The following is an 11,552-nucleotide window of genomic DNA, read 5'->3' as shown; positions in this document are numbered from 1 at the left end:
CCTACTGTGCGAAGGTAGTAGAAAAATTGGTTAACCGACAGCTGGTGAGCTTTGTGGAGGAAAACATGCTCCTTCACACGTCTCAGTCAGGATTCAGAGCCAAACACTCGACAGAGACCGCCCTCCTCCTATCAACAGAACTGCTGCGAAGTAAGGCGGACGAGGGTCACACGGCCGCACTGGTCCTATTGGACTTAAGTGCGGCGTTTGATACCGTATCACACCCCGTTTTACTAGACCGCCTGAATGAAAAGGGAATAACCGGACCTGCACATGAGTGGCTGGTTTCCTTCCTTAAGACAGGAGATTTCAAGTGCACTGCCCACCATGTAAATCCAGTGTAAGATGTCTCAGGCAAGGGGTTCCCCAGGGCTCGATTCTGAGCCCCACTCTATTTAATCTGTACATGGAACCCCTTGCCAAATTGGTGGAGTCTTATGGTGTTGCAATAGTCTCTTATGCAGACGATACACAACTGGTGATTAATCTATCCCGTGATCCAGTTGTGGACGCTGAGAATTTCTCGGCCTGCTTGGTGGCACTTGACGGCTGGATGAAACAGAACTGTCTCCGCCTTAATGGCAATAAGACGGAAGTTCTTATTGTAGGCCCCTGTCCTTCCATCTGGACCTCTGCCTGGTGGCCCATGGAACTGGGCTCGGTCCCGGCCCCGGTAGACACAGTCAAAAACCTTGGCTTTCTTCTCGACTCTAAGCTAGCATACACCAATCATGTTGGTAAGGTTGCGGGACAATGCTATGGACTCCTGAAGGTCCTGAGGAAAGTCCTGGACCTTTTGCCCCCCAGCTCCAGAAAAACTATGGTACATGCCTTGGTCACCTCCCATCTAGACTATGGGAACTCCCTTCTGTGCGGACTTGGCAAAAAAGGCCTAGCACAGCTACAACGCGTCCAGAACGCAGCCGCTAGGCTGGTCCTTAACCTCCCTAGGAGAGCCTCTGGGAAACATGCACTACGTTCCCTCCACTGGCTCCCAATAAAGGAACGAATCAAATTTAAAACCATGTGTATAACCCACCGTATAGCTCATAAAAAAGCACCTCCTTATCTTCAGGACCTGCTTCCAGTCTATCGCCCCTCACGTCCTCTGAGGTCGATGGGCAGTATGCTTTTAGTGGCACCTCGGATACATAGAGCAAGGATGGGAGGACGTTCCTTTAGACACCATGCTAGCAATGACTGGAATAACCTACCCATCGATTTAAGGATGGAGCTGTCTGAAACCAGGTTCAGACAGAAGCTGAAAACCCACCTTTTCCCCAAGTTAAACTCAGTATAGCAGGCCCGGCTCACCCTCTGTGAACTAAGCTGAAGAGATGTAGGTAGGGCTGTCAGCGCGGGGACGCACTGTTCTCTGTGCAACCAAGCGCTTAATAAATGCCATTAACCTAACCTAACCTAACATATACCTGGGACTTCGAGACCCAGAATGCAGTGCTCCAAACTTGGACTGAATGAGCTACTCAAGCATGGTATCGGGGAGCCATGAGAGCTCTCTTCTCATTTTGTTACTTTTACTTTTAATTTTAACACAGTATGTTTAGGCAAAAAAATATGTGGCTACAAAGGGCCTAATACCGGGGATTACTGACCCAATCGGCATTACCAGATCTGAAGGAGCTGCCCACAATCGGTACATTTCACTCAAAGATTTTGGCTCCTGAGCGCTGTGTGACTGGGTAGACATGGTGAGTCTGCTGTTCATAGAAAAATTCTTGGGGCCTTGAAGAATATTGGGCGATGGAACAGGAGTTTACTCTTCCGCCTTAGGGATGGCAGCATAAAATATCTACTCTGTTTCCCTTTGGGATTTAGTAACAATCTTGAGCAGACGTATTGCCCCTGCGGCATTGGTAGCAAACAAACGGTGATACATTTCCTATTCTTTTGCAAGTTTTATGTAAAATACACGAAACACTATTTGATTCCGTATTTTAAAGCATTGTCAATTCTTGTTTTTAAATCCGCACATTTTGACATTTTGCAGCTTGGAAGTGATGATTTGATTTGCCGGGCGAGTGGGTTTTTACAAGCAGCGGTACGCTCACGTGCCTCCATGCACAAATTCTAATGTGATAAGTGCACATAACATTGCCCAGCGGAATATAGTTATCACCGCCCTTCTTTCTACATATAAACCCATCCTATGCCGATGTTGTTAATACTGCTCAAAACAAAGTACTTTGCAGTTGTTACTATTGGCATGACCAAGATGGGTGGTTACAATTAATCATATCTGCACCACGCTGCTAATGCTGCTAAACACTATTGCACTTTATTGATAATATGCTGTATTCTTGCCTAATTTTATATTTGCACTATGCTGTTAATGCTGCTAGGTCTTGTATGCCCGTCCAACCCTTTTTTAATGCTATTTTTATCATTTTTACATGGAAATTTACTGACGTAATATTGTATTTGTTTGGATTTTAATGTGGATCTATGCGCTTTTAAACTTGTACTGTATTTTCCCGCTGGTGGTGATGAACTGTGCTTTTATGAATACTCTTATCCGTATAAAGATTATTTGAAAAAATTGTTCATGCAAGTCTTCTGCCTCCACTGCTTTGAGTATAACAGATATGATAAAGTTACAAAAAATACAGCGCTGGAGACTAGGGGGCATATTTATCACATTAGGGGCGCAGGAAGTCACCTTGCTGTGCAGCCCTGCGTCACAGGGAAAGGGCAGAAATGATCCGTATTTATCCAATACGGCGCATTCCTGTCCTTTTCCCTTGCACTAGAGCCTAGCACCAACACAGCGTGCAAGGGAGACTGTGTTGTGTGCAGTGCTTTAAATGGGGAAAAATAAGTGCAGGTACTCTTCAAATTGAGCTAGGGGGCGGGGCATGGGGGGCTGAGGGGAGGCATAATTATATAAATACACTACTGCCATCTGTCAAGTAATCATTTTGCCCTTAAATTACACTCATCAACAGTCTCAAATTGCCTACATGTGCAAATTACCTCTGCACATGTGGGCATGGCATATGTAGACAATTAATAACCTGTCTCCTAATATGCCCCTTTCAACTGTGTAAGCCACCATTGCATTTAAAGGAACATGTTAGTTATAGCAGTTTCAGCACACACCAATGCACATGATCAATGTATGAACATAAAATGGTTATTTCCTCACAAAAAATTACATCAAGGCCACATAATGTGTTATGCTTTAGTTTTTGTGTTTTTTAAAATATTTGCAGGTTCAGCTCTCATTTGTTTTATTACGTACAGCATTCATACATTCTCTTGCCCATGAGTACGCACTCACACACAGGCCCAAGAACAAGCAGACAAGCACACACAAAACATGCCTCACATTTTCGGTTAAAATACCTTCACATCATGTCCCGATGCTTTCTCTGTCGCTTCCACTCTCTCACACAAAAGCAGACATTCACTGACACAAAAGGCTCACCACAGGCTTAAAAACATTGTTTGCAATTCCTACCTCCCACGGCTTTCTCCTTGCAGACTCTCAGAGAGTTGTCTGGACCTTGAGTGGCTGCGAAATTTCACACCTGTGATCTAAAGTGCAGGGTCTGATCGGACCCTGTCACTCACAGCTTGATTCTGAGCTTGCTCCCTTGCCACACTAACAAAATGTAATGAGCCACCGCTGAATGATTCAGCAGCGACTCGACACAGGGCTACAGTGGCGCTTTGACTGAGAGTGGCATTCAGACAGCCCCATCAGCACATGTACCACTGAGCCTACCAGTCATGAGTACCGGTACGCTCCGTGGCGATGAAAAAGTGCCGGTACTCGGGAGGTTAAAAATAGAAAGTGCCGGTACTCAGTACCGGTGAGTACTGGCCCATTTAACCCCTTCGCAGCTGGGCAAATTCCCATGCTGTGCTGGGGGGGCGCGCACAGCGCCCCTGTGCTCATGACGAGGTCAGCTCGTCATGAGCCACGGTGGTCGTGTGCTCATGACGAGCTGAGCTCGTCAAGACCACACCCGTTTCTTTAGAACGTTCGCACAGCAGGGGAATTAGCCCAGCGTGCGAGCGTTCTAAAGGTCACAGGACGTACGCAATCAGTGAGACTTGGCACTTTCACAGCTCGTAGAACTCCCATTACATGTGGGGTACCTCAAGGATCATCATTATCACCTCTATTTTTCAATCTTTATCTCCGCCCACTATTATACTCCCTAAGGAACGCCAAAGTTACCATCTATAACTATGCGGATGATCTCCAACTTGTCTTTCCTCTAAACACTACAGACTGTGTGGTGGAATTTCAGAACACCATGACACACATACAGAGGTGGATGAACCTCAACCACTTAAAGCTTAACCCAGGCAAGACAGAATTAATCTTGTCTGGGAAAAGTGAATTAAGTTGGAGTCCATGCTTTTGGCCACCTAGTATTGGGGTCCCACCAACGAAATCTCTCTCGGTTAATAGTCTGGGAGTCACACTCAGTGCAGATCTCTCTTTGAAAGGAAAAGTTGGCATAGTGGTCTCCGCTAGCTTTTTTCAACTCAAGAAAATAAAAAAAATAGCCCAGTTTCTGACACAACCTGCACTTACTCAGGTTATTATTGCCCTCGTTCTGTCCCAACTGGACTTTTCAAATAGTCTCTATTTGGGACTCCCAGCGGGCCTGCTAAAAAGACTCCAACTTGTTCAGAATCAAGCTGCCAGGCTTATTTTGCAACCACCAAAATGGCAGTCTATCAGACCTGGTCTGAAACAACTTCATTGGCTGCCTGTGACACAGCGGATTGCGTTTAAAACGGGATGTATTATTTTTAAAACCCTACAAAACACAGGTCCAAAATTTATTAAAAAACCTTGTTTCTAGATACAATCTTTCTTTGAATCTTCGTTCTGCCTATAAAGCTTTATTGGTTGTCCCGACCTTTAAGAAAAAAAACACCTTGGTGGCTGCTGTTTTGACCATCTCGCAGCCACCTTTTGGAATTCTTTACCACTCCCTTTAAGAATGAGCCCAGACCTTCTCACCTTTAGACATTCTCTTAGAACATGGCTTTTTTATCAGGCTTTACCTTTGAGTATTTTGTGTGTTATGTTCCTTCCGATAGCGCCATGAAGCCTACGGGCGTACGAGCGCTTAATAAATACATTTTAACATAACATAACATGACGAGCCGAGCTCGTCATGAGCCCACGAGCACCGTGGCTCATGACGAGCTGAGCTCGTCATGAGATTAGAAGGGGTTAAAGCACTGGTTGTGTGCAGGATTGTTTTTGTGCAGGAAGGGGCACCTTCCTGTACAAAAACAATCCTGAGAGGCTTTTTCCTCTTTCTACTGCAGGACACGTAGAAGAAGGAAAAAACAAGGAGAAATAAGGATATTTCTCCTTGTTACGCCTCTCCTGGAAAGGCGTAAGATTTTGCGCATTCCCAGGTTTACAAGTTCTTATAATCTGGGAATGCGTCACAATCCATGGGAGTTGCTTGAGGACACCCACCGCAATGCTCATGAACGCCTACCCAGGGCAGAGTAGCGCAACGCAGCACTAATCCAGATTTATGCAAAAGACACACAAATGAGGATTGAGACTACACAGAGCCACACAAAGTGGCTTTTTCGCGACGTCATAAATCGGACTTAGTTTCCGTTGCGCATGTACCATATTGCGTGGTGCAAACACGATGCAAACCTCCCACAAATCTGCCTGTAGGTTTATGGTGACGCAGCAGGACACCAGTGGGCAGTCTAGACGGGCCTCATGGACTCCTCTCAGCTGGTTAAAAGAATGGGTGGGGCCTAAAAAGTGGCACGAGTGGCCTGTAGAAGGGGCGGAAAGGAGGGAGCGTCAGATGCGAGGTCAGATAGTCAGAGGTGGGTCTGCAGGCGGGATGCAGGGTCTGAGTGTACACAATGGAAACCCCTGGCTCCCCCCCCCCTGCTGCCGTGAACTTCCTGCCTCGCGGGCTGTAAATAGCAGCTGTCCTCGTTACCAGGCTCACCCTGTGAAGTGAACGACGTTGACGGAGAGGGCACTTTCGATGAAACATTGCTACCATTTTCTTTTGTGCTTATTCTGGCAACAGGAGCCGGGGTGACACCAAGAGTTGCAGACTCGAGAACAGTGCAGTGGCGTCGCTAGAACTGACTTTTGGGAGGGGGGTACAAGGTGTAACAGTTAAAGCTGGTGGGGGCCACCGATAATGGGCAATCGTAAAACCTGCATACATGATTATAATAAATATATGTGTGTGTGCGCGCACACAATAACATACAAAGCCATTTAAATATTTTAAACAGACCATGAATTAAACATTAGGAAGGTCTGTAGAAGGGTTAGTGGTCTCAGGAGTGTCTCAATCTCTCCAGTTAGTTCTCCTATTCACACCACTTTCTTCTGTAGTCTATCGGTTACACACTTGCGTCCTTTCTCCTGATAGCTTCCTGACACCCTCCATCTGCTGTCTCTCACCTCCTCTCTTTCCTCTTCAGCACCTACTTTTGCTCCTGCTGCGCACACCTGCTCATATCTCCTTCCCTTCACCCCCCCCCCCCCCCCCACCACACACACAAACGGCACGCGCTCACATTTGAGCACTGCCTTTTTTTAAACTTTGGCAATTGAAGGTATTTTGACAGCTGTGTACCTCCTTCACACACCCTCTCATTGAATCATATTTACAATTCACACACCTGACCATTGCTCAATGCGCTCTGCAGAGAGGACAAGGATTGGATGGGAATTTATTCTGAACCCCTTCATGACCGACAGACAGGCACTGTGAGAAATTGACACTGCATTCGGACTGAACTCCGCAGCACCCAATCGTTGCCCATTATAAACACCCACCCACAACCTGAACTCGCAAAGTGCATGATACACGAGGAATGGGTTGCTTGAAAAAAAGTGTAGAAATACATCCTGGAAAAATCAAATACTCTTAGGGAATTCAAGAGAAAGTAAAACCTGAATTGCAAACAGGAACAACATTCCTCTTCTTGGGTGGAGAGGTCGGTGTCTGTTTTTGCTGGCTGCAGCTGTCACCTGGTAGTGGGGGCACAAGTTGGGCAGGAGTATTATAGATCGTGCAGGTCCCCACTAGCCATCCCCTCAGCAACGTCACTAGAACATAGCAGTTCGTTGATGGAGCACTACCCGTCCATGATAAACAAGCATTAGAAATGTAATAGGTCTCGGATTTATTTGAGTTAGAGCTAATGGCATTGTAAATGGCAATGTCTAAATATTGCAACACCAACTGCAACAAAAGTCTATAAATTGTAGGGCAAAAAAATTTGTATTTATTTTTGTAGCAATGGCGGCATGCTGCGCTTTAGATGAATATGTTTAAAAGTAAAGTGTGCCATACAGCGATTGGTACAACAGTTACTTGTGGATGTGTTAACAATTGATGTGTGCACTGATGGCTGGTGGTGTGTGTGCCTGGTGGAAGTGTGCACTGCCGGCTGATGGTGTGTGTGCCTAGTGGAAGCGTGCAGTGACGGCTGGTGGTGTGTGTGCCTGGTGAAAGCGTGCACTGACGGCTGGTGGTGTGTGTCTGATGAAAGCGTGCACTGAGAGCTGGTGGTGTGTGAGTGCCTGGTGAAAGCATGCACTGACATCTGGTGGTGTGTGCCTGGTGGAAGCGTGTACTGACGGCTGGTGGTGTTTGTGCCCGGTGAAAGTGTGCACTGACGGCTGGTGGTGTTTGTGTCCGGTGAAAGCATGCACTGACGTCTGGTGGTGTGTGCCTGGTGAAAGGGTGCACTGACGGCTGGTGGTGTGTGTGTGTGTGTGCCTGGTAAAAGCATCCACTGACGTCTGGTGGTGTTTGTGCCCGGTGAAAGCATGCACTGACGTCTGGTGGTGTTTGTGCCCGGTGAAAGCGTGCACTGACGTCTGGTGGTGTGTGCCTGGTGAAAGGGTGCACTGACGGCTGGTGGTGTGTGTGTGTGCCTGGTGAAAGCATACACTGACGTCTGGTGGTGTTTGTGCCCGGTGAAAGCGTGCACTGACGTCTGGTGGTGTGTGTGCGTGGAGATCTCTGCCCTTAACTGGTGAAGAAATGCAGGTTCATACTTTGGCATTTCCTCTCTATAAAGACACCACGTATTTCTTAGATGTTGTGTTGCCTGAACTTTAAAGGAAGTTAAGGAAATGACCCTAAGTACCTTCCCAAAATCCGAATTTTCATTAGTTTTCCTATCCCACAAAAAGCCACAGCAGACACTGGAGATAAAGTGGCACAGACCAGCATTTGAAAGTGATCAGCGAAAGTCCGGCAGGGCCTTTATCTAGAAGGGAAGCTCAGCTTGTCATTCAACAACAGCCATTAAGCATGCTGGAGTGTGACTGCACAGATTGTGTGTGTGTCAGTGGTATAGTGTAACGGCCGCCAGGCGCACTCTTCGCCCTAATTCAGTTACAGTGCGCATACTTTTGCCAATTCCACTAGAGTAGCATCTCCAGGCACTATTAACCATTGTCTTTTCAATCAATGTGACAGCCATTGCATAGTGCGCACATTTCCAATTGCATTTTGATGTTGCTGGGGAACTGGGTTCGAGTCTCGGCAATGACGCTGAACATCCTGTGATTCTGGGCCAATCACTTAATCTCCCCGTGCCTAACCAAACGAGACCTATTGCATTGCAAATGCGTGTTAATGCTTGTTATGTTCTGAATCCTAGGTTTTAAAATCTGAATACAGCCATACATTAGAACTGATAAATACACGGGGCGTGACTTGGACGCCGGGAAGAATGGCGGCGTGAATCTTCGCTCCTCCATAGCGATCGGAAATGGTGAAGCTGTTGTCTTCTTGTTTAGAGACAGGGTCGTCGGGGCGAGCAGTTTGTAGATCTTGGCGGTCTGGTGTCCCGCCGAGTTTAGCATTAGCACGTACTTGACGATATCCGGTTCTTCTCGGGTTAGGTTTGCTCTTGTTATGGCAGACCTTATTTTCAGAAATGTGTATAGCTCTCTGTTGGGGAGGTTGTGTAGTTGTTGTAGGTTTGAGAAGGTTAGCTGCTTCCCCTTTGTTTCTATTTGTTTGGGAAGGCTTATCCCTTTTTTGATCCATGCATCATAGTCTATTACTGCCCCTTGGTATGATATTTTTGTGTTGTACCAGATGGATTCCCATGTTGTACCTCTCAGTTTCTGTGCCATTCGCTTGTCCACCTTCATCAGCGCTTCTCTGGTGTGCTTCAATATGGTGTTGGACCATAGGGGGTGTTTGTTTGCAGTTAAGATCGCTATCGGGTGTAGGCCTCCTAGGAGCTCGCTTTCTAGTTCCAGCCAGACTGGTTTGTAATGGGCAGACAGCTAAACGAAAAGGAACAGGCGCAAATGTGGGCCTCAGCCACAAAAAGCAAGATCACCCCGCAACTGGCACAAACAAAATACTGGCTTCTCCACAGAGCCTACTGGACCCCATCAAGACTCCACAAAAGCGGAATAGCAGATTCAGGCGAGTGCTGGAACTGTCAGAAAGAGGAGGGCACACTTGAACACCTTATCTTTGGGTGCGTCAAAGTCAAGAGGTTCTGGGCCCAAATAAACGCATTCATAAATGACATGCTCCAAACAGACTTAGTACTAAACTATGTGACACTAGCGACAGGGCATGTAACAGCAAACCTGAACGGCAGGGAAGAAAGAGACCTCCTAGACCTGCTCCTGACAGCAGCCCTGAAGATAATCTTAACGAACTGGAAGAACACGGCGAAAGCAAACTTCAAAACATGGATCAACTGGGTCACCTTCCTAAGAGGAGCAGACAACATCACGGGCAACCTCTCGAAAGAACACACGCCCCAAGAGCACATGTGGAAACAACTCGACGAACATTTAAAGAAGCCACACTAACTCCCCCCCCCCCCCCCCCTCTCTCTTTTTTCTTCCTCTCTCTCTTCAGCACTGTTGTAAAACTGCCAATGTATATGCCACTTTATTTTTTCAATAAAAATCCTTAAATCAAAAAAAAGGAAATGGTGAAGCTGGGGACTCCCTACATGACGGGATCACAGACCTGAAGGGAAATTCGGACGTCGGAAGGCTAGCTCTATCTGGGGAAATGTTTTGGTGCAGCCCGAGCCCAGCAAAGGCATAAAGTGACCCTGTCCGCTACTCCCGCGTGTGAGTGCGGAGACGGGGAGAAAGGTGCGAGCATCGGCCCGGGAAGTAACGGCGCTCTGGACTTCGACCGCGCCACCGGCAACCAACCCAGGAAACGGCCCCAAGAAGGTGGGGGTGAGTAGATGGCTCGGAACGGATCCTAATTGGTGTAATTTAAATAAACAACGCTATTAAGGCTTTCCAGGCCCCGGCGCGAGGCACACAAAAAGGCGGGGGTGCCCGACTTAGTCTGATTCCCCACGGGAGACGTCTGCTGTTGAAAAAGCACGCTGACACTTCTATGTTAACGGCCCACATTGCAAGCAGATCCTCACTCGGATAACTTTCAAAACACCAAAATAAACACTAAGTATATTTTGATGGACTTTACTGGGCATTATTAGACAATACCCTGAGATATTAAGACGCTACACGTTAAAGCGGCGCCAATCATACTGGAAGAGACGCTTGGCTCCCATCAGCTCATATAACCCGGGGCCACACACGATATCAGCATATCTTGCCAGGAACTGAGCTGTGAATGTTCTAAATAAAAGCTGCTGATAGAACTACTCCGGGCGCAGATCACACCAAATGGCAGAGCACCCGACATAGCTTAATCTATCGTGGAGGCACCACAGCAGCACCCGACCACACCTCTTGGCTGAACAACCGTCACTAACTAAGCAAGACGCAACTAAAATACAGACACTGTTGGTACTTGTGTTGTGTTCAGGCGTAAGCGCAGCGCGCACAAAATGGCGGACACCAGGCATAGAATCAGAGCCTCATGTTTAGTCGCATAATGGAAGCGGTGCCCGGCCCGATCACGCTACAAACGACACCGGTCACCAGCGTGCTTCTGGTGTGCATGCAATAACCAACAACAACACCTTACTGATAAGCTTTAATAGCGGCGAGCTGAAGTGTGCTGCTCAATGTTCAAAGCTCAACTCTGCTCCCATTGATAACCCAGGTCACTTGGAATGTGCTGATGCTAACACATGTAAAGTGAATGATGCTATGAGATGCTATGAGAGACGGAGAACATTGGGATGTAAATTGTGTCTTTGGTGCTAAAAGCGTAATAACTCATTAAAGTGCTGTGACAGCTTGATTGAGAGGTTGAAGCAGGACTAGACAAGCTGGACAAGCCAGGCAAGTGGGCAAACATACTGTAGTGCTGCTAAGTGCTCATACAACTGATCACCGCTTGAGCTCAGACTAACTTGACGCCCGGAACAGGACGGAAGAAACATGGGTGATAAGGAAAACAGTAAAGGTCTAAAACGCCCTAAGGCTGAACCACCAAACCCGTTATCACCGTTTAAAGGCAAGAAGGACTTCAGTGATGCAATGGATACCATCTTGAGTAGGTTAGAGGAAGTACGGGATTTGGCTAGGTCTACAAAAGAGGAAGTAGTGGCCGTCAGGCAAGATATTAAAGATATTAACTCCA

Source organism: Lissotriton vulgaris, chromosome 1_1 (assembly GCF_964263255.1).
Source record: "Lissotriton vulgaris chromosome 1_1, aLisVul1.2, whole genome shotgun sequence".
Classification (NCBI taxonomy): domain Eukaryota; kingdom Metazoa; phylum Chordata; class Amphibia; order Caudata; family Salamandridae; genus Lissotriton; species Lissotriton vulgaris.
The sequence above is the reverse complement of the archived record's forward strand: the minus strand, read 5'-3'. Positions refer to the sequence as shown.